We start from the raw sequence: 27,700 nt of genomic DNA on the forward strand, positions 1-27,700 counted from the left end.
TATCTGATTCCCCGCCTCTGTTTCCCCGCCTCTGATTCCCCGCCTCTTATTCCCCATATCTCATTCCCCGCCTCTGAATCCCCATCTCTGATTCCCGGACTCTGATTCCCCACCTCTGATTTCCGGCCTCTTATTCCCGGCATCTGATTCCGGCCTCTGATTCCCGGCATCTGATTCCCTGCTTCTGATTCTGATTCCCTGCCTTTGATTCCCCATCTCTGATTCCGCACATCTGATTCCCTGCCTCTGATTCCACATCTCTGATTCCCCATATCTGATTCCCCACCTCTGTTTCCCCGCCTCTGATTTCCCATATTGATTCCCTGCATCTGATTCCCCGCCTCTGATTCCCCAACTCTGATTCCCCGCCTCTGATTCCCCAGCTCTGATTCCCCTCCTCTGATTCCCCGTGTTTGATTCCCTGCCTCCGATTCCCGGCCTCTGATTCCCCATCTCTGATTCACCGCCTTTGATTCGCCACCTCTGATTCCCCAAATCTGATTCCCCGCCTCTGTTTCCCCGCCTCTGATTCCCCGCTTCTGATTCCCCGCGTCTGATTACCGGCCTCTGATTCCCCGCCTCTGATTCCCCATCTCTGATTCACAACCTCTGATTCCACACCTCTGATTCCCCATATCTGATTCCCCACCTCTGATTCCCGGCCTCTTATTCCCGGCATCTGATTCCGGCCTCTGATTCCCGGCCTCTGATTCCCTGCTTCTGATTCTGATTCCCTGCCTCTGATTCCCCATCTCTGATTCCGCACATCTGATTCCCTGCCTCTGATTACCCCCCCTCTGTTTCCCCGCCTCTGATTCCCCGCCTCTGTTTCCCAATATCTAAGTCCCCGCCTCTGATTCCCCAACTCTGATTCCCCACCTCTGATTCCCCAGCTCTGATTCCCCGCCTCTGATTCCCCGCATCTGATTCCCTGCATCTGATTCCAAGCCTCTGATTCCCTGCCTCTGATTCCCAACCTCTGATACCCCACCTCTGATTCCCCATATCTGATTCCCCGCCTCTGTTTCCCCGCCTCTGATTCCCCACCTCTGTTTCCCCATATCTGATTCCCGGCCTCTGATTCCCCGCCTCTGAATTCCCGCCTCTGATTCCCTGCCTCTGATTCCCCATCTCCGATTCCGCACATCTGATTCCCTGCCTCTGATTCCCCGCCTCTGATTCCCCACCTCTGATTCCCTGCCTCTGATTCCCAACCTCTGATTCCCCACCTCTGATTCCCCATATCTGATTCCCCGCCTCTGTTTCCCCGCCTCTGATTCCCCTCCTCTGATTTCCCAACTCTAATTCCCCGCCTCTGATTCCCCAGCTCTGATTCCCCGTGTTTGATTCCCTGCCTCTGATTCCCTGCTCTGATTCACCATCTCTGTTTCACCGCCTTTGATTCGCCACCTCTGATTCCCCATATCTAATTCCCCGCCTCTGTTTCCCCGCCTCTGATTCCCTGCCTCTGATTCCCTACCTCTGATTCCACACCTCTGATTCCCCATGTCTGATTCCCCGCCTCTGTTTCCCCGCCTCTGATTCCCTGCCCCTGTTTCCCCATATCTGATTCCCTGCCTCTGATTCCCCAACTCTGATTCCCCGCCTCTGATTCCCCAGCTCTGATTCCCCGCCTCTGATTCCCCATCTCTGATTCACCGCCTTTGATTCGCCACCTCTGATTCCACATATCTGATTCCCCACCTCTGTTTCCCCGCCTCTGATTCCCCGCCTCTGATTCTCCATATCTCATTCCCCGCCTCTGAATCCCCATCTCTGATTCCCGGACTCTGATTCCCCACCTCTGATTCCCGGCCTCTTATTCCCAGCATCTGATTCCCGGCCTCTGATTCCCGGCCTCTGATTCCCCGCTTCTGTTTCTGATTCCCTGCCTCTGATTCATCATCTCTGATTCCGCACATCTGATTCCCTGCCTCTGATTCCCCACCTCTGATTCCCCATATCGGATTTCCCGCCTCTGTTTCCCCATATCTAATTCCCAACCTCTGATGCCCCAACTCTGATTCCCTGCCTCTGATTCCCCGCGTTCTATTCCCTGCCTCTGATTCCCCGCCTGTGATTCCCCATCTCTGATTCACCACCTCTGATTCCCCACCTCTGATTCCCCATATCTAATTCCCCGCCTCTGTTTGCCCGCCTCTGATTCCCCGCCTCTGTTTCCCCATATCTGATTCCGCGCCTCTGAATCCCCAACTCTGATTCCCTGCCTCTGATTCCCCAGCTCTGATTCCCCGCCTTTGATTCCCCCCGTCTGATTCCCGGCCTCTGATTCCCTGCTTCTGATTCTGATTCCCTGCCTCTGATTCCCCATCTCTGATTCCGCACATCTGATTCCCTGCCTCTGATTACCCCCCTCTGTTTCCCCGCCTCTGATTCCCCGCCTCTGTTTCCCAATATCTAAGTCCCCGCCTCTGATTCCCCAACTCTGATTCCCCACCTCTGATTCCCCAGCTCTGATTCCCCGCCTCTGATTCCCCGCATCTGATTCCCTGCATCTGATTCCAAGCCTCTGATTCCCTGCCTCTGATTCCCAACCTCTGATACCCCACCTCTGATTCCCCATATCTGATTCCCCGCCTCTGTTTCCCCGCCTCTGATTCCCCACCTCTGTTTCCCCATATCTGATTCCCGGCCTCTGATTCCCCGCCTCTGATTCCCCGCCTCTGATTCCCTGCCTCTGATTCCCCATCTCCGATTCCGCACATCTGATTCCCTGCCTCTGATTCCCCGCCTCTGATTCCCCACCTCTGATTCCCCGCCTCTGATTCGCCAGCTATGATTCCCCGCCTCTTATTCCCCGCGTCTGATTCCCTGCCTCTGATTCCCCTCCTCTGATTCCACATCTCTGATTCACCACCTCTGATTCCCCGCGTCTGATTCCCTGCCTCTGATTCCCCATCTCTGATTCCCCATCTCTGATTCCCCAATTCTGATTCCCCTCCTCTGATTCCCCGTGTTTGATTCCCTGCCTCTGATTCCCGTCCTCTGATTCCCCATCTCTGATTCACCGCCTTTTATTCGCCACCTCTGATTCGCCATATCTGATTCCCCGCCTCTGTTTCCCCGCCTCTGATTCCCCGCCTCTTATTCCCCATATCTCATTCCCCGCCTCTGAATCCCCATCTCTGATTCCCGGACTCTGATTCCCCACCTCTGATTTCCGGCCTCTTATTCCCGGCATCTGATTCCGGCCTCTGATTCCCGGCATCTGATTCCCTGCTTCTGATTCTGATTCCCTGCCTTTGATTCCCCATCTCTGATTCCGCACATCTGATTCCCTGCCTCTGATTCCACATCTCTGATTCCCCATATCTGATTCCCCACCTCTGTTTCCCCGCCTCTGATTTCCCATATTGATTCCCTGCATCTGATTCCCCGCCTCTGATTCCCCAACTCTGATTCCCCGCCTCTGATTCCCCAGCTCTGATTCCCCTCCTCTGATTCCCCGTGTTTGATTCCCTGCCTCCGATTCCCGGCCTCTGATTCCCCATCTCTGATTCACCGCCTTTGATTCGCCACCTCTGATTCCCCAAATCTGATTCCCCGCCTCTGTTTCCCCGCCTCTGATTCCCCGCTTCTGATTCCCCGCGTCTGATTACCGGCCTCTGATTCCCCGCCTCTGATTCCCCATCTCTGATTCACAACCTCTGATTCCACACCTCTGATTCCCCATATCTGATTCCCCACCTCTGATTCCCGGCCTCTTATTCCCGGCATCTGATTCCGGCCTCTGATTCCCGGCCTCTGATTCCCTGCTTCTGATTCTGATTCCCTGCCTCTGATTCCCCATCACTGATTCCGCACATCTGATTCCCTGCCTCTGATTACCCCCCCTCTGTTTCCCCGCCTCTGATTCCCCGCCTCTGTTTCCCAATATCTAAGTCCCCGCCTCTGATTCCCCAACTCTGATTCCCCACCTCTGATTCCCCAGCTCTGATTCCCCGCCTCTGATTCCCCGCATCTGATTCCCTGCATCTGATTCCAAGCCTCTGATTCCCTGCCTCTGATTCCCAACCTCTGATACCCCACCTCTGATTCCCCATATCTGATTCCCCGCCTCTGTTTCCCCGCCTCTGATTCCACACCTCTGTTTCCCCATATCTGATTCCCGGCCTCTGATTCCCCGCCTCTGAATTCCCGCCTCTGATTCCCTGCCTCTGATTCCCCATCTCCGATTCCGCACATCTGATTCCCTGCCTCTGATTCCCCGCCTCTGATTCCCCACCTCTGATTCCCTGCCTCTGATTCCCAACCTCTGATTCCCCACCTCTGATTCCCCATATCTGATTCCCCGCCTCTGTTTCCCCGCCTCTGATTCCCCTCCTCTGATTCCCCAACTCTAATTCCCCGCCTCTGATTCCCCAGCTCTGATTCCCCGTGTTTGATTCCCTGCCTCTGATTCCCTGCTCTGATTCACCATCTCTGTTTCACCGCCTTTGATTCGCCACCTCTGATTCCCCATATCTAATTCCCCGCCTCTGTTTCCCCGCCTCTGATTCCCTGCCTCTGATTCCCAACCTCTGATTCCACACCTCTGATTCCCCATGTCTGATTCCCCGCCTCTGTTTCCCCGCCTCTGATTCCCTGCCCCTGTTTCCCCATATCTGATTCCCTGCCTCTGATTCCCCAACTCTGATTCCCCGCCTCTGATTCCCCAGCTCTGATTCCCCGCCTCTGATTCCCCATCTCTGATTCACCGCCTTTGATTCGCCACCTCTGATTCCACATATCTGATTCCCCACCTCTGTTTCCCCGCCTCTGATTCCCCGCCTCTGATTCTCCATATCTCATTCCCCGCCTCTGAATCCCCATCTCTGATTCCCGGACTCTGATTCCCCACCTCTGATTCCCGGCCTCTTATTCCCAGCATCTGATTCCCGGCCTCTGATTCCCGGCCTCTGATTCCCCGCTTCTGATTCTGATTCCCTGCCTCTGATTCATCATCTCTGATTCCGCACATCTGATTCCCTGCCTCTGATTCCCCACCTCTGATTCCCCATATCGGATTTCCCGCCTCTGTTTCCCCATATCTAATTCCCAACCTCTGATGCCCCAACTCTGATTCCCTGCCTCTGATTCCCCGCGTTCTATTCCCTGCCTCTGATTCCCCGCCTGTGATTCCCCATCTCTGATTCACCACCTCTGATTCCCCACCTCTGATTCCCCATATCTAATTCCCCGCCTCTGTTTGCCCGCCTCTGATTCCCCGCCTCTGTTTCCCCATATCTGATTCCCCGCCTCTGAATCCCCAACTCTGATTCCCTGCCTCTGATTCCCCAGCTCTGATTCCCCGCCTTTGATTCCCCCCGTCTGATTCCCAGCCTCTGAATCCCCGTGTCTGATTTCCTGCCTCTGATTCCCCGCCTCTGATTCCCCATCTCTGATTCACAGCCTCTGATTCCCCACCTCTGATTCCCCATCTCTGATTCCGCACATCTGATTCCCTGCCTCTGATTCCCCGACTCTGATCCCCACCTCTGATTCCCCAGCTCTGATTCCCCGCCTCTGATTCCCCAACTCTGATTCCCCGCCTCTGATTCCCCAGCTCTGATTCCCCGCCTCTGATTCCCCGTGTTTGATTCCCTGCCTCTGATTCCCCGCCTCTGATTCCCCATCTTTGATTCAACGCCTTTGATTCGCCACCTCTGATTCCCATATCTGATTCCTCGCCTCTGTTTCCCCGCCTCTGATTCCCCGCCTCTGATTCCCCATATCTCATTCCCCGCCTCTGATTCCCCATCTCTGATTCCCGGACTCTGATTCCCCACCTCTGATTCCCGGCCTCCTATTCCCGGCATCTGATTCCGGCCTCTGATTCCCGGCCTCTGATTCCATGCTTCTGATTCCCCATCTCTGATTCCGCAAATCTAATTCCCTGCCTCTGATTCCCCACCTATGATTCCCCATATCTGATTCCCCGCCTCTGTTTCCCCACCTCTGATTCCCCGCCTCTGTTTCCCCATATCTAAGTCCCCGCCTCTGATTCCCCAACTTTGATTCCCCACCTCTGATTCCCCAGCTCTGATTCCCCGCCTCTGATTCCCCGCATCTGATTCCATGCATCTGATTCCCAGCCTCTGATTCCCAGCCTCTGATTCCCAACCTCTGATTCCCCACCTCTGATCCCCATATCTGATTCCCCGCCTCTGTTTCCCCGCCTCTGATTCCCCGCCTCTGTTTCCCCATATCTGATCCCCGCCTCTATTTGCCCGCCTCTGATTCCCCGCCTCTGTTTCCCCATATCTGATTCCCCGCCTCTGAATCCCCAACTCTGATTCCCTGCCTCTAATTTCCCAGCTCTGATTCCCCGCCTCTGATTCCCCGCGTCTGATTACCGGCCTCTGATTCCCCGCCTCTGATTCCCCATCTCTGATTCACAACCTCTGATTCCCCACCTCTGATACCCCATATCTGATTCCCCGCCTCTGTTTCACCGCCTCTGATTCCCCACCTCTGATTCCCAATATCTGATTCCCCGCCTCTGATTCCCCACCTCTGATTCCCCGCCTCTGATTCGCCAGCTATGATTCCCCGCCTCTTATTCCCCGCGTCTGATTCCCTGCCTCTGATTCCCCGCCTCTGATTCCACATCTCTGATTCACCACCTCTGATTCCCCGCGTCTGATTCCCTGCCTCTGATTCCCCATCTCTGATTCCCCATCTCTGATTCCCCAATTCTGATTCCCCTCCTCTGATTCCCCGTGTTTGATTCCCTGCCTCTGATTCCCGGCCTCTGCTTCCCCATCTCTGATTCACCGCCTTTGATTCGCCACCTCTGATTCGCCATATCTGATTCCCCGCCTCTGTTTCCCCGCCTCTGATTCCCCGCCTCTTATTCCCCATATCTCATTCCCCGCCTCTGAATCCCCATCTCTGATTCTCGGACTCTGATTCCCCACCTCTGATTTTCGGCCTCTTATTCCCGGCATCTGATTCCGGCCTCTGATTCCCGGCATCTGATTCCCTGCTTCTGATTCTGATTCCCTGCCTTTGATTCCCCATCTCTGATTCCGCACATCTGATTCCCTGCCTCTGATTCCCCATCTCTGATTCCCCATATCTGATTCCCCGCCTCTGTTTCCCCGCCTCTGATTCCCCGCCTCTGTTTCCCAATATCTAAGTCCCCGCCTCTGATTCCCCAGCTCTGATTCCCCGCCTCTGATTCCCCGCATCTGATTCCTTGCATCTGATTCCAAGCCTCTGATTCCCTGCCTCTGATTCCCAACCTCTGATTCCCCACCTCTGATTCCCCATATCTGATTCCCAGCCTCTGTTTCCCCGCCTCGTATTCCCCGCCTCTGTTTCCCCATATCTGATTCCTGGCCTCTGATTCCCCGCCTCTGATTCCCCGCCTCTGATTCCCTGCCTCTGATTCCCCATCTCCGATTCCGCACATCTGATTCCCTGCCTCTGATTCCCCGCCTCTGATTCCCCATCTCTGATTCACAACCTCTGATTCCCCACCTCTGATTCCCCATATCTGATTCCCCACCTCTGTTTCCCCGCCTCTGATTCCCCACCTCTGATTCCCAATATCTGATTCCCCGCCTCTGATTCCCCACCTCTGATTCCCCGCCTCTGATTCGCCAGCTATGATTCCCCGCCTCTGATTCCCCGCGTCTGATTCCCTGCCTCTGATTCCCCGCCTCTGATTCCACATCTCTGATTCACCACCTCTGATTCCCCGCGTCTGATTCCCCGCCTCTGATTCCCCATCTCTGATTCTCCATCTCTGATTCCCCAATTCTGATTCCCCGCCTCTGATTCCCCAGCTCTGATTCCTCGCCTCTGATTCCCTTCCTCTGATTCCCAACCTCTGATTCCCCACCTCTGATTTCCCATATTGATTCCCTGCATCTGATTCCCCGCCTCTGATTCCCCAACTCTGATTCCCCACCTCTGATTCCCCAGCTCTGATTCCCCGCCTCTGATTCCCCGTGTTTGATTCCCTGCCTCTGATTCCCGGCCTCTGATTCCCCGCCTCTGATTCCCCGCCTCTGATTCCCCGCGTCTGATTACCGGCCTCTGATTCCCCGCCTCTGATTCCCCATCTCTGATTCACAACCTCTGATTCCCCACCTCTGATTCCCCATATCTGATTCCCCACCTCTGATTCCCGGCCTCTTATTCCCGGCATCTGATTCCGGCCTCTGATTCCCGGCCTCTGATTCCCTGCTTCTGATTCTGATTCCCTGCCTCTGATTCCCCATCTCTGATTCCGCACATCTGATTCCCTGCCTCTGATTACCCCCCTCTGTTTCCCCGCCTCTGATTCCCCGCCTCTGTTTCCCAATATCTAAGTCCCCGCCTCTGATTCCCCAACTCTGATTCCCCACCTCTGATTCCGCAGCTCTGATTCCCCGCCTCTGATTCCCCGCATCTGATTCCCTGCATCTGATTCCAAGCCTCTGATTCCCTGCCTCTGATTCCCAACCTCTGATTCCCCACCTCTGATTCCCCATATCTGATTCCCCGCCTCTGTTTCCCCGCCTCTGATTCCCCACCTCTGTTTCCCCATATCTGATTCCCGGCCTCTGATTCCCCACCTCTGATTCCCCGCCTCTGATTCCCTGCCTCTGATTCCCCATCTCCGATTCCGCACATCTGATTCCCTGCCTCTGATTCCCCGCCTCTGATTCCCCACCTCTGATTCCCTGCCTCTGATTCCCCACCTCTGAATCCCCATATCTGATTCCCCGCCTCTGCTTCCCCGCCTCTGATTCCCCTCCTCTGATTCCCTGCCCCTGTTTCCCCATCTGTTTCACCGCCTTTGATTCGCCACCTCTGATTCCCCATATCAGATTCCCCGCCTCTGTTTCCCCGACTCTGATTCCCTGCCTCTGATTCCCAACCTCTGATTCCACACCTCTGATTCCCCATATCTGATTCCCCGCCTCTGTTTCCCCGCCTCTGATTCCCTGCCCCTGTTTCCCCATATCTGATTCCCTGCCTCTGATTCCCCAACTCTGATTCCCCGCCTCTGATTTCCCGTGTTTGATTCCCTGCCTCTGATTCCCCACCCCTCATTCCCCATCTCTGATTCACCGCCTTTGATTCGCCACCTCTGATTCCACATATCTGATTCCCCACCTCTGTTTCCCCGCCTCTGATTCTCCGCCTCTGATTCTCCATATCTCATTCCCCGCCTCTGAATCCCCATCTCTGATTCCCAGACTCTGATTCCCCACCTCTGATTCCCGGCCTCTTATTCCCAGCATCTGATTCCCGGCCTCTGATTCCCGGCCTCTGATTCCCCGCTTCTGATTCTGATTCCCTGCCTCTGATTCCCCATCTCTGATTAGGCACATCTGATTCCCTGCCTCTGATTCCCCACCTCTGATTCCCCATATCGGATTTCCCGCCTCTGTTTCCCCATATCTAATTCCCAACCTCTGATGCCCCAACTCTGATTCCCTGCCTCTGATTCCCCGCGTTCTATTCCCTGCCTCTGATTCCCCGCCTGTGATTCCCCATCTCTGATTCACCACCTCTGATTCCCCACCTCTGATTCCCCATATCTAATTCCCCGCCTCTGTTTGCCCGCCTCTGATTCCCCGCCTCTGTTTCCCCATATCTGATTCCCCGCCTCTGAATACCCAACTCTGATTCCCTGCCTCTGATTCCCCAGCTCTGATTCCCCGCCTTTGATTCCCCCCGTCTGATTCCCAGCCTCTGAATCCCCGTGTCTGATTTCCTGCCTCTGATTCCCCGCCTCTGATTCCCCATCTCTGATTCACAGCCTCTGATTCCCCACCTCTGATTCCCCATCTCTGATTCCGCACATCTGATTCCCTGCCTCTGATTCCCCGACTCTGATCCCCACCTCTGATTCCCCAGCTCTGATTCCCCGCCTCTGATTCCCCAACTCTGATTCCCCGCCTCTGATTCCCCAGCTCTGATTCCCCGCCTCTGATTCCCCGTGTTTGATTCCCTGCCTCTGATTCCCCGCCTCTGATTCCCCATCTCTGATTCAACGCCTTTGATTCGCCACCTCTGATTCCCATATCTGATTCCTCGCCTCTGTTTCCCCGCCTCTGATTCCCCGCCTCTGATTCCCCATATCTCATTCCCCGCCTCTGATTCCCCATCTCTGATTCCCGGACTCTGATTCCCCACCTCTGATTCCCGGCCTCTTATTCCCGGCATCTGATTCCGGCCTCTGATTCCCGGCCTCTGATTCCATGCTTCTGATTCCCCATCTCTGATTCCGCAAATCTAATTCCCTGCCTCTGACTCCCCACCTATGATTCCCCATATCTGATTCCCCGCCTCTGTTTCCCCACCTCTGATTCCCCGCCTCTGTTTCCCCACCTCTGATTCCCCGCCTCTGTTTCCCCATATCTAAGTCCCCGCCTCTGATTCCCCAACTTTGATTCCCCACCTCTGATTCCCCAGCTCTGATTCCCCGCCTCTGATTCCCCGCATCTGATTCCATGCATCTGATTCCCAGCCTCTGATTCCCAGCCTCTGATTCCCAACCTCTGATTCCCCACCTCTGATCCCCATATCTGATTCCCCGCCTCTGTTTCCCCGCCTCTGATTCCCCGCCTCTGTTTCCCCATATCTGATCCCCGCCTCTATTTGCCCGCCTCTGATTCCCCGCCTCTGTTTCCCCATATCTGATTCCCCGCCTCTGAATCCCCAACTCTGATTCCCTGCCTCTAATTTCCCAGCTCTGATTCCCCGCCTCTGATTCCCCGCGTCTGATTACCGGCCTCTGATTCCCCGCCTCTGATTCCCCATCTCTGATTCACAACCTCTGATTCCCCACCTCTGATACCCCATATCTGATTCCCCGCCTCTGTTTCACCGCCTCTGATTCCCCACCTCTGATTCCCAATATCTGATTCCCCGCCTCTGATTCCCCACCTCTGATTCCCCGCCTCTGATTCGCCAGCTATGATTCCCCGCCTCTTATTCCCCGCGTCTGATTCCCTGCCTCTGATTCCCCTCCTCTGATTCCACATCTCTGATTCACCACCTCTGATTCCCCGCGTCTAATTCCCTGCCTCTAATTCCCCATCTCTGATTCCCCATCTCTGATTCCCCAATTCTGATTCCCCTCCTCTGATTCCCCGTGTTTGATTCCCTGCCTCTGATTCCCGTCCTCTGATTCCCCATCTCTGATTCACCGCCTTTTATTCGCCACCTCTGATTCGCCATATCTGATTCCCCGCCTCTGTTTCCCCGCCTCTGATTCCCCGCCTCTTATTCCCCATATCTCATTCCCCGCCTCTGAATCCCCATCTCTGATTCCCGGACTCTGATTCCCCACCTCTGATTCACCGCCTTTGATTCGCCACCTCTGATTCCCCAAATCTGATTCCCCGCCTCTGTTTCCCCGCCTCTGATTCCCCGCTTCTGATACCCCGCGTCTGATTACCGGCCTCTGATTCCCCGCCTCTGATTCCCCATCTCTGATTCACAACCTCTGATTCCCCACCTCTGATTCCCCATATCTGATTCCCCACCTCTGATTCCCGGCCTCTTATTCCCGGCATCTGATTCCGGCCTCTGATTCCCGGCCTCTGATTCCCTGCTTCTGATTCTGATTCCCTGCCTCTGATTCCCCATCTCTGATTCCGCACATCTGATTCCCTGCCTCTGATTACCCCCCTCTGTTTCCCCGCCTCTGATTCCCCGCCTCTGTTTCCCAATATCTAAGTCCCCGCCTCTGATTCCCCAACTCTGATTCCCCACCTCTGATTCCCCAGCTCTGATTCCCCGCCTCTGATTCCCCGCATCTGATTCCCTGCATCTGATTCCAAGCCTCTGATTCCCTGCCTCTGATTCCCAACCTCTGATACCCCACCTCTGATTCCCCATATCTGATTCCCCGCCTCTGTTTCCCCGCCTCTGATTCCCCACCTCTGTTTCCCCATATCTGATTCCCGGCCTCTGATTCCCCGCCTCTGATTCCCCGCCTCTGATTCCCTGCCTCTGATTCCCCATCTCCGATTCCGCACATCTGATTCCCTGCCTCTGATTCCCCGCCTCTGATTCCCCACCTCTGATTCCCCGCCTCTGATTCGCCAGCTATGATTCCCCGCCTCTTATTCCCCGCGTCTGATTCCCTGCCTCTGATTCCCCTCCTCTGATTCCACATCTCTGATTCACCACCTCTGATTCCCCGCGTCTGATTCCCTGCCTCTGATTCCCCATCTCTGATTCCCCATCTCTGATTCCCCAATTCTGATTCCACTCCTCTGATTCCTCGTGTTTGATTCCCTGCCTCTGATTCCCGTCCTCTGATTCCCCATCTCTGATTCACCGCCTTTTATTCGCCACCTCTGATTCGCCATATCTGATTCCCCGCCTCTGTTTCCCCGCCTCTGATTCCCCGCCTCTTATTCCCCATATCTCATTCCCCGCCTCTGAATCCCCATCTCTGATTCCCGGACTCTGATTCCCCACCTCTGATTTCCGGCCTCTTATTCCCGGCATCTGATTCCGGCCTCTGATTCCCGGCATCTGATTCCCTGCTTCTGATTCTGATTCCCTGCCTTTGATTCCCCATCTCTGATTCCGCACATCTGATTCCCTGCCTCTGATTCCCCATCTCTGATTCCCCATATCTGATTCCCCACCTCTGTTTCCCCGCCTCTGATTTCCCATATTGATTCCCTGCATCTGATTCCCCGCCTCTGATTCCCCAACTCTGATTCCCCGCCTCTGATTCCCCAGCTCTGATTCCCCTCCTCTGATTCCCCGTGTTTGATTCCCTGCCTCCGATTCCCGGCCTCTGATTCCCCATCTCTGATTCACCGCCTTTGATTCGCCACCTCTGATTCCCCAAATCTGATTCCCCGCCTCTGTTTCCCCGCCTCTGATTCCCCGCTTCTGATTCCCCGCGTCTGATTACCGGCCTCTGATTCCCCGCCTCTGATTCCCCATCTCTGATTCACAACCTCTGATTCCCCACCTCTGATTCCCCATATCTGATTCCCCACCTCTGATTCCCGGCCTCTTATTCCCGGCATCTGATTCCGGCCTCTGATTCCCGGCCTCTGATTCCCTGCTTCTGATTCTGACTCCCTGCCTCTGATTCCCCATCTCTGATTCCGCACATCTGATTCCCTGCCTCTGATTACCCCCCTCTGTTTCCCCGCCTCTGATTCCCCGCCTCTGTTTCCCAATATCTAAGTCCCCGCCTCTGATTCCCCAACTCTGATTCCCCACCTCTGATTCCCCAGCTCTGATTCCCCGCCTCTGATTCCCCGCATCTGATTCCCTGCATCTGATTCCAAGCCTCTGATTCCCTGCCTCTGATTCCCAACCTCTGATACCCCACCTCTGATTCCCCATATCTGATTCCCCGCCTCTGTTTCCCCGCCTCTGATTCCCCACCTCTGTTTCCCCATATCTGATTCCCGGCCTCTGATTCCCCGCCTCTGATTCCCCGCCTCTGATTCCCTGCCTCTGATTCCCCATCTCCGATTCCGCACATCTGATTCCCTGCCTCTGATTCCCCGCCTCTGATTCCCCACCTCTGATTCCCCGCCTCTGATTCGCCAGCTATGATTCCCCGCCTCTTATTCCCCGCGTCTGATTCCCTGCCTCTGATTCCCCTCCTCTGATTCCACATCTCTGATTCACCACCTCTGATTCCCCGCGTCTGATTCCCTGCCTCTGATTCCCCATCTCTGATTCCCCATCTCTGATTCCCCAATTCTGATTCCCCTCCTCTGATTCCCCGTGTTTGATTCCCTGCCTCTGATTCCCGTCCTCTGATTCCCCATCTCTGATTCACCGCCTTTTATTCGCCACCTCTGATTCGCCATATCTGATTCCCCGCCTCTGTTTCCCCGCCTCTGATTCCCCGCCTCTTATTCCCCATATCTCATTCCCCGCCTCTGAATCCCCATCTCTGATTCCCGGACTCTGATTCCCCACCTCTGATTTCCGGCCTCTTATTCCCGGCATCTGATTCCGGCCTCTGATTCCCGGCATCTGATTCCCTGCTTCTGATTCTGATTCCCTGCCTTTGATTCCCCATCTCTGATTCCGCACATCTGATTCCCTGCCTCTGATTCCACATCTCTGATTCCCCATATCTGATTCCCCACCTCTATTTCCCCGCCTCTGATTTCCCATATTGATTCCCTGCATCTGATTCCCCGCCTCTGATTCCCCAACTCTGATTCCCCGCCTCTGATTCCCCAGCTCTGATTCCCCTCCTCTGATTCCCCGTGTTTGATTCCCTGCCTCCGATTCCCGGCCTCTGATTCCCCATCTCTGATTCACCGCCTTTGATTCGCCACCTCTGATTCCCCAAATCTGATTCCCCGCCTCTGTTTCCCCGCCTCTGATTCCCCGCTTCTGATTCCCCGCGTCTGATTACCGGCCTCTGATTCCCCGCCTCTGATTCCCCATCTCTGATTCACAACCGCTGATTCCACACCTCTGATTCCCCATATCTGATTCCCCACCTCTGATTCCCGGCCTCTTATTCCCGGCATCTGATTCCGGCCTCTGATTCCCGGCCTCTGATTCCCTGCTTCTGATTCTGATTCCCTGCCTCTGATTCCCCATCTCTGATTCCGCACATCTGATTCCCTGCCTCTGATTACCCCCCCTCTGTTTCCCCGCCTCTGATTCCCCGCCTCTGTTTCCCAATATCTAAGTCCCCGCCTCTGATTCCCCAACTCTGATTCCCCACCTCTGATTCCCCAGCTCTGATTCCCCGCCTCTGATTCCCCGCATCTGATTCCCTGCATCTGATTCCAAGCCTCTGATTCCCTGCCTCTGATTCCCAACCTCTGATACCCCACCTCTGATTCCCCATATCTGATTCCCCGCCTCTGTTTCCCCGCCTCTGATTCCCCACCTCTGTTTCCCCATATCTGATTCCCGGCCTCTGATTCCCCGCCTCTGAATTCCCGCCTCTGATTCCCTGCCTCTGATTCCCCATCTCCGATTCCGCACATCTGATTCCCTGCCTCTGATTCCCCGCCTCTGATTCCCCACCTCTGATTCCCTGCCTCTGATTCCCAACCTCTGATTCCCCACCTCTGATTCCCCATATCTGATTCCCCGCCTCTGTTTCCCCGCCTCTGATTCCCCTCCTCTGATTTCCCAACTCTAATTCCCCGCCTCTGATTCCCCAGCTCTGATTCCCCGTGTTTGATTCCCTGCCTCTGATTCCCTGCTCTGATTCACCATCTCTGTTTCACCGCCTTTGATTCGCCACCTCTGATTCCCCATATCTAATTCCCCGCCTCTGTTTCCCCGCCTCTGATTCCCTGCCTCTGATTCCCAACCTCTGATTCCACACCTCTGATTCCCCATGTCTGATTCCCCGCCTCTGTTTCCCCGCCTCTGATTCCCTGCCCCTGTTTCCCCATATCTGATTCCCTGCCTCTGATTCCCCAACTCTGATTCCCCGCCTCTGATTCCCCAGCTCTGATTCCCCGCCTCTGATTCCCCATCTCTGATTCACCGCCTTTGATTCGCCACCTCTGATTCCACATATCTGATTCCCCACCTCTGTTTCCCCGCCTCTGATTCCCCGCCTCTGATTCTCCATATCTCATTCCCCGCCTCTGAATCCCCATCTCTGATTCCCGGACTCTGATTCCCCACCTCTGATTCCCGGCCTCTTATTCCCAGCATCTGATTCCCGGCCTCTGATTCCCGGCCTCTGATTCCCCGCTTCTGTTTCTGATTCCCTGCCTCTGATTCATCATCTCTGATTCCGCACATCTGATTCCCTGCCTCTGATTCCCCACCTCTGATTCCCCATATCGGATTTCCCGCCTCTGTTTCCCCATATCTAATTCCCAACCTCTGATGCCCCAACTCTGATTCCCTGCCTCTGATTCCCCGCGTTCTATTCCCTGCCTCTGATTCCCCGCCTGTGATTCCCCATCTCTGATTCACCACCTCTGATTCCCCACCTCTGATTCCCCATATCTAATTCCCCGCCTCTGTTTGCCCGCCTCTGATTCCCCGCCTCTGTTTCCCCATATCTGATTCCGCGCCTCTGAATCCCCAACTCTGATTCCCTGCCTCTGATTCCCCAGCTCTGATTCCCCGCCTTTGATTCCCCCCGTCTGTTTCCCGGCCTCTGATTCCCTGCTTCTGATTCTGATTCCCTGCCTCTGATTCCCCATCTCTGATTCCGCACATCTGATTCCCTGCCTCTGATTACCCCCCTCTGTTTCCCCGCCTCTGATTCCCCGCCTCTGTTTCCCAATATCTAAGTCCCCGCCTCTGATTCCCCAACTCTGATTCCCCACCTCTGATTCCCCAGCTCTGATTCCCCGCCTCTGATTCCCCGCATCTGATTCCCTGCATCTGATTCCAAGCCTCTGATTCCCTGCCTCTGATTCCCAACCTCTGATACCCCACCTCTGATTCCCCATATCTGATTCCCCGCCTCTGTTTCCCCGCCTCTGATTCCCCACCTCTGTTTCCCCATATCTGATTCCCGGCCTCTGATTCCCCGCCTCTGATTCCCCGCCTCTGATTCCCTGCCTCTGATTCCCCATCTCCGATTCCGCACATCTGATTCCCTGCCTCTGATTCCCCAACTCTGATTCCCCACCTCCGATTCCCCGCCTCTGATTCGCCAGCTATGATTCCCCGCCTCTTATTCCCCGCGTCTGATTCCCTGCCTCTGATTCCCCTCCTCTGATTCCACATCTCTGATTCACCACCTCTGATTCCCCGCGTCTGATTCCCTGCCTCTGATTCCCCATCTCTGATTCCCCATCTCTGATTCCCCAATTCTGATTCCCCTCCTCTGATTCCCCGTGTTTGATTCCCTGCCTCTGATTCCCGTCCTCTGATTCCCCATCTCTGATTCACCGCCTTTTATTCGCCACCTCTGATTCGCCATATCTGATTCCCCGCCTCTGTTTCCCCGCCTCTGATTCCCCGCCTCTTATTCCCCATATCTCATTCCCCGCCTCTGAATCCCCATCTCTGATTCCCGGACTCTGATTCCCCACCTCTGATTTCCGGCCTCTTATTCCCGGCATCTGATTCCGGCCTCTGATTCCCGGCATCTGATTCCCTGCTTCTGATTCTGATTCCCTGCCTTTGATTCCCCATCTCTGATTCCGCACATCTGATTCCCTGCCTCTGATTCCACATCTCTGATTCCCCATATCTGATTCCCCACCTCTGTTTCCCCGCCTCTGATTTCCCATATTGATTCCCTGCATCTGATTCCCCGCCTCTGATTCCCCAACTCTGATTCCCCGCCTCTGATTCCCCAGCTCTGATTCCCCTCCTCTGATTCCCCGTGTTTGATTCCCTGCCTCCGATTCCCGGCCTCTGATTCCCCATCTCTGATTCACCGCCTTTGATTCGCCACCTCTGATTCCCCAAATCTGATTCCCCGCCTCTGTTTCCCCGCCTCTGATTCCCCGCTTCTGATTCCCCGCGTCTGATTACCGGCCTCTGATTCCCCGCCTCTGATTCCCCATCTCTGATTCACAACCTCTGATTCCACACCTCTGATTCCCCATATCTGATTCCCCACCTCTGATTCCCGGCCTCTTATTCCCGGCATCTGATTCCGGCCTCTGATTCCCGGCCTCTGATTCCCTGCTTCTGATTCTGATTCCCTGCCTCTGATTCCCCATCTCTGATTCCGCACATCTGATTCCCTGCCTCTGATTACCCCCCCTCTGTTTCCCCGCCTCTGATTCCCCGCCTCTGTTTCCCAATATCTAAGTCCCCGCCTCTGATTCCCCAACTCTGATTCCCCACCTCTGATTCCCCAGCTCTGATTCCCCGCCTCTGATTCCCCGCATCTGATTCCCTGCATCTGATTCCAAGCCTCTGATTCCCTGCCTCTGATTCCCAACCTCTGATACCCCACCTCTGATTCCCCATATCTGATTCCCCGCCTCTGTTTCCCCGCCTCTGATTCCACACCTCTGTTTCCCCATATCTGATTCCCGGCCTCTGATTCCCCGCCTCTGAATTCCCGCCTCTGATTCCCTGCCTCTGATTCCCCATCTCCGATTCCGCACATCTGATTCCCTGCCTCTGATTCCCCGCCTCTGATTCCCCACCTCTGATTCCCTGCCTCTGATTCCCAACCTCTGATTCCCCACCTCTGATTCCCCATATCTGATTCCCCGCCTCTGTTTCCCCGCCTCTGATTCCCCTCCTCTGATTCCCCAACTCTAATTCCCCGCCTCTGATTCCCCAGCTCTGATTCCCCGTGTTTGATTCCCTGCCTCTGATTCCCTGCTCTGATTCACCATCTCTGTTTCACCGCCTTTGATTCGCCACCTCTGATTCCCCATATCTAATTCCCCGCCTCTGTTTCCCCGCCTCTGATTCCCTGCCTCTGATTCCCAACCTCTGATTCCACACCTCTGATTCCCCATGTCTGATTCCCCGCCTCTGTTTCCCCGCCTCTGATTCCCTGCCCCTGTTTCCCCATATCTGATTCCCTGCCTCTGATTCCCCAACTCTGATTCCCCGCCTCTGATTCCCCAGCTCTGATTCCCCGCCTCTGATTCCCCATCTCTGATTCACCGCCTTTGATTCGCCACCTCTGATTCCACATATCTGATTCCCCACCTCTGTTTCCCCGCCTCTGATTCCCCGCCTCTGATTCTCCATATCTCATTCCCCGCCTCTGAATCCCCATCTCTGATTCCCGGACTCTGATTCCCCACCTCTGATTCCCGGCCTCTTATTCCCAGCATCTGATTCCCGGCCTCTGATTCCCGGCCTCTGATTCCCCGCTTCTGATTCTGATTCCCTGCCTCTGATTCATCATCTCTGATTCCGCACATCTGATTCCCTGCCTCTGATTCCCCACCTCTGATTCCCCATATCGGATTTCCCGCCTCTGTTTCCCCATATCTAATTCCCAACCTCTGATGCCCCAACTCTGATTCCCTGCCTCTGATTCCCCGCGTTCTATTCCCTGCCTCTGATTCCCCGCCTGTGATTCCCCATCTCTGATTCACCACCTCTGATTCCCCACCTCTGATTCCCCATATCTAATTCCCCGCCTCTGTTTGCCCGCCTCTGATTCCCCGCCTCTGTTTCCCCATATCTGATTCCCCGCCTCTGAATCCCCAACTCTGATTCCCTGCCTCTGATTCCCCAGCTCTGATTCCCCGCCTTTGATTCCCCCCGTCTGATTCCCAGCCTCTGAATCCCCGTGTCTGATTTCCTGCCTCTGATTCCCCGCCTCTGATTCCCCATCTCTGATTCACAGCCTCTGATTCCCCACCTCTGATTCCCCATCTCTGATTCCGCACATCTGATTCCCTGCCTCTGATTCCCCGACTCTGATCCGCACCTCTGATTCCCCAGCTCTGATTCCCCGCCTCTGATTCCCCAACTCTGATTCCCCGCCTCTGATTCCCCAGCTCTGATTCCCCGCCTCTGATTCCCCGTGTTTGATTCCCTGCCTCTGATTCCCCGCCTCTGATTCCCCATCTTTGATTCAACGCCTTTGATTCGCCACCTCTGATTCCCATATCTGATTCCTCGCCTCTGTTTCCCCGCCTCTGATTCCCCGCCTCTGATTCCCCATATCTCATTCCCCGCCTCTGATTCCCCATCTCTGATTCCCGGACTCTGATTCCCCACCTCTGATTCCCGGCCTCCTATTCCCGGCATCTGATTCCGGCCTCTGATTCCCGGCCTCTGATTCCATGCTTCTGATTCCCCATCTCTGATTCCGCAAATCTAATTCCCTGCCTCTGATTCCCCACCTATGATTCCCCATATCTGATTCCCCGCCTCTGTTTCCCCACCTCTGATTCCCCGCATCTGTTTCCCCATATCTAAGTCCCCGCCTCTGATTCCCCAACTTTGATTCCCCACCTCTGATTCCCCAGCTCTGATTCCCCGCCTCTGATTCCCCGCATCTGATTCCATGCATCTGATTCCCAGCCTCTGATTCCCAGCCTCTGATTCCCAACCTCTGATTCCCCACCTCTGATCCCCATATCTGATTCCCCGCCTCTGTTTCCCCGCCTCTGATTCCCCGCCTCTGTTTCCCCATATCTGATCCCCGCCTCTATTTGCCCGCCTCTGATTCCCCGCCTCTGTTTCCCCATATCTGATTCCCCGCCTCTGAATCCCCAACTCTGATTCCCTGCCTCTAATTTCCCAGCTCTGATTCCCCGCCTCTGATTCCCCGCGTCTGATTACCGGCCTCTGATTCCCCGCCTCTGATTCCCCATCTCTGATTCACAACCTCTGATTCCCCACCTCTGATACCCCATATCTGATTCCCCGCCTCTGTTTCACCGCCTCTGATTCCCCACCTCTGATTCCCAATATCTGATTCCCCGCCTCTGATTCCCCACCTCTGATTCCCCGCCTCTGATTCGCCAGCTATGATTCCCCGCCTCTTATTCCCCGCGTCTGATTCCCTGCCTCTGATTCCCCGCCTCTGATTCCACATCTCTGATTCACCACCTCTGATTCCCCGCGTCTGATTCCCTGCCTCTGATTCCCCATCTCTGATTCCCCATCTCTGATTCCCCAATTCTGATTCCCCTCCTCTGATTCCCCGTGTTTGATTCCCTGCCTCTGATTCCCGGCCTCTGCTTCCCCATCTCTGATTCACCGCCTTTGATTCGCCACCTCTGATTCGCCATATCTGATTCCCCGCCTCTGTTTCCCCGCCTCTGATTCCCCGCCTCTTATTCCCCATATCTCATTCCCCGCCTCTGAATCCCCATCTCTGATTCTCGGACTCTGATTCCCCACCTCTGATTTTCGGCCTCTTATTCCCGGCATCTGATTCCGGCCTCTGATTCCCGGCATCTGATTCCCTGCTTCTGATTCTGATTCCCTGCCTTTGATTCCCCATCTCTGATTCCGCACATCTGATTCCCTGCCTCTGATTCCCCATCTCTGATTCCCCATATCTGATTCCCCGCCTCTGTTTCCCCGCCTCTGATTCCCCGCCTCTGTTTCCCAATATCTAAGTCCCCGCCTCTGATTCCCCAGCTCTGATTCCCCGCCTCTGATTCCCCGCATCTGATTCCTTGCATCTGATTCCAAGCCTCTGATTCCCTGCCTCTGATTCCCAACCTCTGATTCCCCACCTCTGATTCCCCATATCTGATTCCCAGCCTCTGTTTCCCCGCCTCGTATTCCCCGCCTCTGTTTCCCCATATCTGATTCCTGGCCTCTGATTCCCCGCCTCTGATTCCCCGCCTCTGATTCCCTGCCTCTGATTCCCCATCTCCGATTCCGCACATCTGATTCCCTGCCTCTGATTCCCCGCCTCTGATTCCCCATCTCTGATTCACAACCTCTGATTCCCCACCTCTGATTCCCCATATCTGATTCCCCACCTCTGTTTCCCCGCCTCTGATTCCCCACCTCTGATTCCCAATATCTGATTCCCCGCCTCTGATTCCCCACCTCTGATTCCCCGCCTCTGATTCGCCAGCTATGATTCCCCGCCTCTGATTCCCCGCGTCTGATTCCCTGCCTCTGATTCCCCGCCTCTGATTCCACATCTCTGATTCACCACCTCTGATTCCCCGCGTCTGATTCCCCGCCTCTGATTCCCCATCTCTGATTCTCCATCTCTGATTCCCCAATTCTGATTCCCCGCCTCTGATTCCCCAGCTCTGATTCCTCGCCTCTGATTCCCTTCCTCTGATTCCCAACCTCTGATTCCCCACCTCTGATTTCCCATATTGATTCCCTGCATCTGATTCCCCGCCTCTGATTCCCCAACTCTGATTCCCCACCTCTGATTCCCCAGCTCTGATTCCCCGCCTCTGATTCCCCGTGTTTGATTCCCTGCCTCTGATTCCCGGCCTCTGATTCCCCGCCTCTGATTCCCCGCCTCTGATTCCCCGCGTCTGATTACCGGCCTCTGATTCCCCGCCTCTGATTCCCCATCTCTGATTCACAACCTCTGATTCCCCACCTCTGATTCCCCATATCTGATTCCCCACCTCTGATTCCCGGCCTCTTATTCCCGGCATCTGATTCCGGCCTCTGATTCCCGGCCTCTGATTCCCTGCTTCTAATTCTGATTCCCTGCCTCTGATTCCCCATCTCTGATTCCGCACATCTGATTCCCTGCCTCTGATTACCCCCCTCTGTTTCCCCGCCTCTGATTCCCCGCCTCTGTTTCCCAATATCTAAGTCCCCGCCTCTGATTCCCCAACTCTGATTCCCCACCTCTGATTCCGCAGCTCTGATTCCCCGCCTCTGATTCCCCGCATCTGATTCCCTGCATCTGATTCCAAGCCTCTGATTCCCTGCCTCTGATTCCCAACCTCTGATTCCCCACCTCTGATTCCCCATATCTGATTCCCCGCCTCTGTTTCCCCGCCTCTGATTCCCCACCTCTGTTTCCCCATATCTGATTCCCGGCCTCTGATTCCCCACATCTGATTCCCCGCCTCTGATTCCCTGCCTCTGATTCCCCATCTCCGATTCCGCACATCTGATTCCCTGCCTCTGATTCCCCGCCTCTGATTCCCCACCTCTGATTCCCTGCCTCTGATTCCCCACCTCTGAATCCCCATATCTGATTCCCCGCCTCTGCTTCCCCGCCTCTGATTCCCCTCCTCTGATTCCCTGCCCCTGTTTCCCCATCTGTTTCACCGCCTTTGATTCGCCACCTCTGATTCCCCATATCTGATTCCCCGCCTCTGTTTCCCCGACTCTGATTCCCTGCCTCTGATTCCCAACCTCTGATTCCACACCTCTGATTCCCCATATCTGATTCCCCGCCTCTGTTTCCCCGCCTCTGATTCCCTGCCCCTGTTTCCCCATATCTGATTCCCTGCCTCTGATTCCCCAACTCTGATTCCCCGCCTCTGATTTCCCGTGTTTGATTCCCTGCCTCTGATTCCCCACCCCTCATTCCCCATCTCTGATTCACCGCCTTTGATTCGCCACCTCTGATTCCACATATCTGATTCCCCACCTCTGTTTCCCCGCCTCTGATTCTCCGCCTCTGATTCTCCATATCTCATTCCCCGCCTCTGAATCCCCATCTCTGATTCCCAGACTCTGATTCCCCACCTCTGATTCCCGGCCTCTTATTCCCAGCATCTGATTCCCGGCCTCTGATTCCCGGCCTCTGATTCCCCGCTTCTGATTCTGATTCCCTGCCTCTGATTCCCCATCTCTGATTAGGCACATCTGATTCCCTGCCTCTGATTCCCCACCTCTGATTCCCCATATCGGATTTCCCGCCTCTGTTTCCCCATATCTAATTCCCAACCTCTGATGCCCCAACTCTGATTCCCTGCCTCTGATTCCCCGCGTTCTATTCCCTGCCTCTGATTCCCCGCCTGTGATTCCCCATCTCTGATTCACCACCTCTGATTCCCCACCTCTGATTCCCCATATCTAATTCCCCGCCTCTGTTTGCCCGCCTCTGATTCCCCGCCTCTGTTTCCCCATATCTGATTCCCCGCCTCTGAATACCCAACTCTGATTCCCTGCCTCTGATTCCCCAGCTCTGATTCCCCGCCTTTGATTCCCCCCGTCTGATTCCCAGCCTCTGAATCCCCGTGTCTGATTTCCTGCCTCTGATTCCCCGCCTCTGATTCCCCATCTCTGATTCACAGCCTCTGATTCCCCACCTCTGATTCCCCATCTCTGATTCCGCACATCTGATTCCCTGCCTCTGATTCCCCGACTCTGATCCCCACCTCTGATTCCCCAGCTCTGATTCCCCGCCTCTGATTCCCCAACTCTGATTCCCCGCCTCTGATTACCCAGCTCTGATTCCCCGCCTCTGATTCCCCGTGTTTGATTCCCTGCCTCTGATTCCCCGCCTCTGATTCCCCATCTCTGATTCAACGCCTTTGATTCGCCACCTCTGATTCCCATATCTGATTCCTCGCCTCTGTTTCCCCGCCTCTGATTCCCCGCCTCTGATTCCCCATATCTCATTCCCCGCCTCTGATTCCCCATCTCTGATTCCCGGACTCTGATTCCCCACCTCTGATTCCCGGCCTCTTATTCCCGGCATCTGATTCCGGCCTCTGATTCCCGGCCTCTGATTCCATGCTTCTGATTCCCCATCTCTGATTCCGCAAATCTAATTCCCTGCCTCTGACTCCCCACCTATGATTCCCCATATCTGATTCCCCGCCTCTGTTTCCCCACCTCTGATTCCCCGCCTCTGTTTCCCCACCTCTGATTCCCCGCCTCTGTTTCCCCATATCTAAGTCCCCGCCTCTGATTCCCCAACTTTGATTCCCCACCTCTGATTCCCCAGCTCTGATTCCCCGCCTCTGATTCCCCGCATCTGATTCCATGCATCTGATTCCCAGCCTCTGATTCCCAGCCTCTGATTCCCAACCTCTGATTCCCCACCTCTGATCCCCATATCTGATTCCCCGCCTCTGTTTCCCCGCCTCTGATTCCCCGCCTCTGTTTCCCCATATCTGATCCCCGCCTCTATTTGCCCGCCTCTGATTCCCCGCCTCTGTTTCCCCATATCTGATTCCCCGCCTCTGAATCCCCAACTCTGATTCCCTGCCTCTAATTTCCCAGCTCTGATTCCCCGCCTCTGATTCCCCGCGTCTGATTACCGGCCTCTGATTCCCCGCCTCTGATTCCCCATCTCTGATTCACAACCTCTGATTCCCCACCTCTGATACCCCATATCTGATTCCCCGCCTCTGTTTCACCGCCTCTGATTCCCCACCTCTGATTCCCAATATCTGATTCCCCGCCTCTGATTCCCCACCTCTGATTCCCCGCCTCTGATTCGCCAGCTATGATTTCCCGCCTCTTATTCCCCGCGTCTGATTCCCTGCCTCTGATTCCCCTCCTCTGATTCCACATCTCTGATTCACCACCTCTGATTCCCCGCGTCTAATTCCCTGCCTCTGATTCCCCATCTCTGATTCCCCATCTCTGATTCCCCAATTCTGATTCCCCTCCTCTGATTCCCCGTGTTTGATTCCCTGCCTCTGATTCCCGTCCTCTGATTCCCCATCTCTGATTCACCGCCTTTTATTCGCCACCTCTGATTCGCCATATCTGATTCCCCGCCTCTGTTTCCCCGCCTCTGATTCCCCGCCTCTTATTCCCCATATCTCATTCCCCGCCTCTGAATCCCCATCTCTGATTCCCGGACTCTGATTCCCCACCTCTGATTCACCGCCTTTGATTCGCCACCTCTGATTCCCCAAATCTGATTTCCCGCCTCTGTTTCCCCGCCTCTGATTCCCCGCTTCTGATACCCCGCGTCTGATTACCGGCCTCTGATTCCCCGCCTCTGATTCCCCATCTCTGATTCACAACCTCTGATTCCCCACCTCTGATTCCCCATATCTGATTCCCCACCTCTGATTCCCGGCCTCTTATTCCCGGCATCTGATTCCGGCCTCTGATTCCCGGCCTCTGATTCCCTGCTTCTGATTCTGATTCCCTGCCTCTGATTCCCCATCTCTGATTCCGCACATCTGATTCCCTGCCTCTGATTACCCCCCTCTGTTTCCCCGCCTCTGATTCCCCGCCTCTGTTTCCCAATATCTAAGTCCCCGCCTCTGATTCCCCAACTCTGATTCCCCACCTCTGATTCCCCAGCTCTGATTCCCCGCCTCTGATTCCCCGCATCTGATTCCCTGCATCTGATTCCAAGCCTCTGATTCCCTGCCTCTGATTCCCAACCTCTGATACCCCACCTCTGATTCCCCATATCTGATTCCCCGCCTCTGTTTCCCCGCCTCTGATTCCCCACCTCTGTTTCCCCATATCTGATTCCCGGCCTCTGATTCCCCGCCTCTGATTCCCCGCCTCTGATTCCCTGCCTCTGATTCCCCATCTCCGATTCCGCACATCTGATTCCCTGCCTCTGATTCCCCGCCTCTGATTCCCCACCTCTGATTCCCCGCCTCTGATTCGCCAGCTATGATTCCCCGCCTCTTATTCCCCGCGTCTGATTCCCTGCCTCTGATTCCCCTCCTCTGATTCCACATCTCTGATTCACCACCTCTGATTCCCCGCGTCTGATTCCCTGCCTCTGATTCCCCATCTCTGATTCCCCATCTCTGATTCCCCAATTCTGATTCCCCTCCTCTGATTCCCCGTGTTTGATTCCCTGCCTCTGATATCCGTCCTCTGATTCCCCATCTCTGATTCACCGCCTTTTATTCGCCACCTCTGATTCGCCATATCTGATTCCCCGCCTCTGTTTCCCCGCCTCTGATTCCCCGCCTCTTATTCCCCATATCTCATTCCCCGCCTCTGAATCCCCATCTCTGATTCCCGGACTCTGATTCCCCACCTCTGATTTCCGGCCTCTTATTCCCGGCATCTGATTCCGGCCTCTGATTCCCGGCATCTGATTCCCTGCTTCTGATTCTGATTCCCTGCCTTTGATTCCCCATCTCTGATTCCGCACATCTGATTCCCTGCCTCTGATTCCCCATCTCTGATTCCCCATATCTGATTCCCCACCTCTGTTTCCCCGCCTCTGATTTCCCATATTGATTCCCTGCATCTGATTCCCCGCCTCTGATTCCCCAACTCTGATTCCCCGCCTCTGATTCCCCAGCTCTGATTCCCCTCCTCTGATTCCCCGTGTTTGATTCCCTGCCTCCGATTCCCGGCCTCTGATTCCCCATCTCTGATTCACCGCCTTTGATTCGCCACCTCTGATTCCCCAAATCTGATTCCCCGCCTCTGTTTCCCCGCCTCTGATTCCCCGCTTCTGATTCCCCGCGTCTGATTACCGGCCTCTGATTCCCCGCCTCTGATTCCCCATCTCTGATTCACAACCTCTGATTCCCCACCTCTGATTCCCCATATCTGATTCCCCACCTCTGATTCCCGGCCTCTTATTCCCGGCATATGATTCCGGCCTCTGATTCCCGGCCTCTGATTCCCTGCTTCTGATTCTGATTCCCTGCCTCTGATTCCCCATCTCTGATTCCGCACATCTGATTCCCTGCCTCTGATTACCCCCCTCTGTTTCCCCGCCTCTGATTCCCCGCCTCTGTTTCCCAATATCTAAGTCCCCGCCTCTGATTCCCCAACTCTGATTCCCCACCTCTGATTCCCCAGCTCTGATTCCCCGCCTCTGATTCCCCGCATCTGATTCCCTGCATCTGATTCCAAGCCTCTGATTCCCTGCCTCTGATTCCCAACCTCTGATACCCCACCTCTGATTCCCCATATCTGATTCCCCGCCTCTGTTTCCCCGCCTCTGATTCCCCACCTCTGTTTCCCCATATCTGATTCCCGGCCTCTGATTCCCCGCCTCTGATTCCCCTCCTCTGATTCCCTGCCTCTGATTCCCCATCTCTGATTCCGCACATCTGATTCCCTGCCTCTGATTCCCCGCCTCTGATTCCCCACCTCTGATTCCCTGCCTCTGATTCCCAACCTCTGATTCCACACCTCTGATTCCCCATGTCTGATTCCCCGCCTCTGTTTCCCCGCCTCTGATTCCCCATCTCTGATTCACCGCCTTTGATTCGCCACCTCTGATTCCACATATCTGATTCCCCACCTCTGTTTCCCCGCCTCTGATTCCCCGCCTCTGATTCTCCATATCTCATTCCCCGCCTCTGAATCCCCATCTCTGATTCCCGGACTCTGATTCGCCACCTCTGATTCCCGGCCTCTTATTCCCAGCATCTGATTCCCGGCCTCTGATTCCCGGCCTCTGATTCCCCGCTTCTGATTCTGATTCCCTGCCTCTGATTCATCATCTCTGATTCCGCACATCTGATTCCCTGCCTCTGAT

The sequence above is a fragment of the Narcine bancroftii genome, chromosome 7 (genome assembly GCF_036971445.1).
Source record: "Narcine bancroftii isolate sNarBan1 chromosome 7, sNarBan1.hap1, whole genome shotgun sequence".
Classification (NCBI taxonomy): domain Eukaryota; kingdom Metazoa; phylum Chordata; class Chondrichthyes; order Torpediniformes; family Narcinidae; genus Narcine; species Narcine bancroftii.